Source organism: Myotis davidii, unplaced genomic scaffold (genome assembly GCF_000327345.1).
Source record: "Myotis davidii unplaced genomic scaffold, ASM32734v1 scaffold18, whole genome shotgun sequence".
NCBI classification, from domain to species: domain Eukaryota; kingdom Metazoa; phylum Chordata; class Mammalia; order Chiroptera; family Vespertilionidae; genus Myotis; species Myotis davidii.
Window position 1 is genome coordinate 2,398,415 of NW_006292696.1, and position 3,808 is coordinate 2,402,222.

General features: G+C 53.2%; 1 protein-coding gene across 2 annotated transcripts in view; it reads right to left on the reverse strand.

Moving 5' to 3' along the window:
• FAT2 (FAT atypical cadherin 2) overlaps positions 1 to 3,562 on the reverse strand; it is a 68,773-nt gene extending 65,211 nt beyond the window's left edge. For both annotated transcript variants that reach the window (XM_015565630.1, XM_015565629.1), the window contains exon 1: positions 3,390 to 3,562. The gene's annotated coding sequence lies outside the window, so the exon portion shown is untranslated. The remainder of the gene's footprint in view (positions 1 to 3,389) is intronic.
• Positions 3,563 to 3,808: the final 246 nt, after the last annotated feature.

The window sequence follows — 3,808 nt, forward strand, 5'->3', positions numbered from 1 at the left end:
TTGCCTCTATTTTCCCCCCTTTCTCAAGGTATTTTAACCACCTACTATGGGCCTGCCTCCACCAAATGCATCTTTGGGAGCCTGACACTTCAGAAGTGCTTACTCAGTGTCTATTGAACGAATCAGAAGCTGTGTGACTGAAAGGAAGTGGGTTAGCTTTTCTGAGTCTATTCATCTCTACACTGAAAACAATAGCAACAACAAAAAGAAAAGGTAGTGGACAGTGACAGATGGCTGCCGCTATCTGTGAGTCTAACCTGGTGACAGGTGCATAGAGGGGCTGAGTAAATCAGGTTTTCTTTCCAACATTTAAATTGTATGCTTAGAAATGGCTCCCAGAAATGACACACCCACCCAGGACACCAGCACTAACTGCCTAGTGACTTTAGGCAAAAATTCAAAATCCGTGTTTCATCTGTAAAATGGGGCCAGTTATTCTTGAAGGCAGATTTCAGGGAACTCCTGACGACCTTGCAGTTGTACAGTTATAGATTCCTGCAGACTTGCTGGCAATAGGTATGGAGTGGTGTGTGCACACACACGTGTGTGTGTGTGTGTGTGTGTGTGTGTGTGTGTGTGTGTGTGTGGCGGGGGTGGTGGTGGTGTTGGTGGGAATGGTCTGATTGATGTCCCCTATCCTCTGAAGGGTAACTTAAGCTTGTTGCTAATCCCTAATTGTCTCCAGAGTATATGGGGACAATTGACTGGTGTCCAAGACTGACCACCCCTATAGAAAAAAGCGTCATCTCATTGCCTGGATTAGGCAAAGGAAAGTGAAAAGATCTGGCTAATGGGCCTGCCTTTCCCACTCACTTTCTGTGTGACTTCAGTCAAATTACCAGCCTTCTCTGGTGAGACTTCAGTGTCTCCATCGGTCTGATTTCATTGTCTCTAGGGCCCCTTCCACTCCCAGCTCTTATCTGTGATTGGCTTGGACTAATGCTTAGTCCCTGTAAGTGACAGTTCTCATTTATGACTTAGAAATGAAGATTCATTCATTCTCTCAACAGATATGCAATGAGCTTCTTGTATGTGCCAGGCATGCTAGACACAGGTGCATGCCTGAGCAACACCTAGTAGAAGAGAAAATATCAAACAAAGAATATACAAATAACTAAAATTCCAACTGTGATGTGTCTGAGGAAGAACTTTAGGGTGCTGTGAGTGATCTCCACCCCCGGGGGAGCAGGGGGCGCCCCGTGATGACTTCATCGATGACTGCAAACATAATGAATAAGGCCCTGAGAACTACATTTAATTCTCACACCAGTTCTCTGAGAAAAGGACTATTATTATCCTCATTTTTCAGGTGAGGAGGCTGAGTATTAGAGAAGCTGTGGCCCAAATCACACATGAATACCTTCCAGGATTTGGACCCACACTCTTCTTTGTATGCCTGTCTAGAACCCCATTATGCATGGAAGCATGCATACCAATAGTCATAGGAATAGTAGCACTGGGGCTCTGGGCTAGCTGTGCTTGTGCTGGGACCCACGAAGCAGGGGAGCTCCCAGAGGCTCTGCACAGCCGATCCTGAAAATATCCAAAAGGCAGGGCCCATCCGGAGCTCAGGAAGACCCCTGAGTGTACCTACTTTGTTGCCCCAGCACACACTGCTTTTCTCTCAAGCTGCCCCACGTTCTCTCTCGCCTGACCCCACGTGGCTAGCAGCAATGCCGGTGCCATGGCCTGTCGTGCGGCAGCCGGAAGGAGACTTTCCAGGCGGAGGTGAGTTCAAAGCAGAGTGTGCAGAGAGCGGAGCAGGGGATGGGTGTAGAGGCAGCTCAGGAACAGAGGCAGCCCCGCAGCCCCTCCCATAGAAAGCACAGGCCGGCTGACGTGTCACACTGGGAACATCAGTGTCCTTCTGGGTCTGGTTCCCTGAGTCCCTAAGGAGGCCACTAAGAGTCATGGAATCAGTGGGGAGCCCAAGAGAGACCTTCACTCCCTCTAGTTATTTCCCCATTTTTCAGATGAGGAAACTGAGGCCCCGGATGCTCACGGAATAGGGGCCCCTCTCTTCAGGCTAGCCAACATCGTGCACTCAGCTCCTTCCTGCCAGAGAGTAACCTGGGCTCCTGGGGGACCCAAGCTGCCGCTACTGACTAGGGACGTTAAGCCCCTTGGGTTCCTCACCTAACAGGCTTGTCAGGGTGAATCGATTAATTCCGGCTCTTAATAATCCAACCACCTTTATTTTACAAGTAAGGGAAAAGGCCCAGAGAAATAGTCCGAGGCCACAGAGCCTGTGAGTCACAGAGACGCAAATAATGAAATTCTCTTTTCACCTTGCCTGCTTTGAAAACTCACATTTTTCAAATGGCTGTGCATGCTCAGCCCAGGCCCCCAGCCCAGAAAGCATCCAGCGCATGTCAGCTGTAATAATAGCTGTTAGAACTGTCCTGCGTGGAGGGCACTGCCAACCTGCCCGGGCTCAGCTTCCCATCTGTGCAACCAGCTGAGGCACAGAAACACTGGAGTCCTGCGCCCAGGCACCAACTCCAGAGTGTGGCTGGGGCAGAGGCAGCCTTCCGAGCCCTCAGCACACCTTTGCACAGCCCACTGTTCCCCACGGTGGGGCCGGTAGCACCCCCCCCTCCCCGCCCCCCAGTAGAGGGCTGAACTCTGGCCTGGTGGCTCTGCTCAGCGTTCCACTCCAGCTCTCCTGCCTCCAAAGATATGCATCGGATTCCTGCTTCCCCCAAGACGGGAGAACAGAGCTGCCCCCACTCCCCCCACCCAACCCCAGTGTCGCCTCTGGTGCCTTGAAGACTCACAGCCTTTCACAGCCCTGTGAGCACCCCATTTCACAGCCAGGAAAGCTGAGGTTCTAATCCCGGTGAGCTCAAGAGTCACAGGAGAGCCAGGGCTGGCAGGTTATCCAACTGTCCCTCCGGCCCCCAGGTGGCTTTATCTGTCATAGGGCCCCTGTGCCCCCTGGACACACACAGCAGCCAGCACCTCTCCTTTCCCTGGCCCCAGCATTTCCCCTAAGACCACGGAGAACATGGCCCTCAAATCTCCCTGAAGGCTCATCCCCAGAAAGCCCAAACAGGGGATTCCGTTCTTCCGGGGACAGGAGTCCAACTTTCCATTCATGCAAATATGACCTTGTTCCTCCATGAGATCGAAGCCCTAGCCTTGTCCATTCCTGAGCCCCAATCCCGGCCCCAGACTCAGGCTGCTACATCTCTGGCGTCATTCAGTGTACCTGGGCGATCTAAGGCCCAGGTGTCCCTGTCCTACCCCTCCATGCCGGCCTCGGTCACGTCCTGGTTCTGTCCCCACTTGCCAAGAGTCCCTAATACCCGCCTTCTCTGGGACAAGGCACAAGAACGGATTTGCTTTGCACCCCCTCCCCCAACTTGCCATCCGCCAGCAGTTCTTACCTGTGCCCTTCAGGTAGGGGAGGGTGCCTGGCTGGGCGGCTGGGCTGGAGCCCCTTTCGCTAGCAATTCGCTAGCAGCAGGGGCTGACAGGCTCCGGAGAGAGGTGCGGAGAGGGAGCAGGAAGGCGCGCACTGCACTCTGAAGAGGCTGCTGAGAAAGTTGGAGTAGGTGTGTCCCAGCCCAGGAGGAGGAGGGAAAAGGAGGTGGGAGAATTGAGGCGGATCATCCCCTCCTGCCAGCTCTCTGTCTCACCAAGAGGGAGGGAGGGAGCCAACTGGGTTGTGGCCCAGAACTCACGGTGGGGAATCGAGTCATGGAAAATGACGGCTGGAAAGTTGCTGAGAAATCAGGCCCATCTCCACCTCCCTTCTCAGTTTTACAGTGATCAAGGGAGACCCTAGACAGGTAGTACTTGCCCC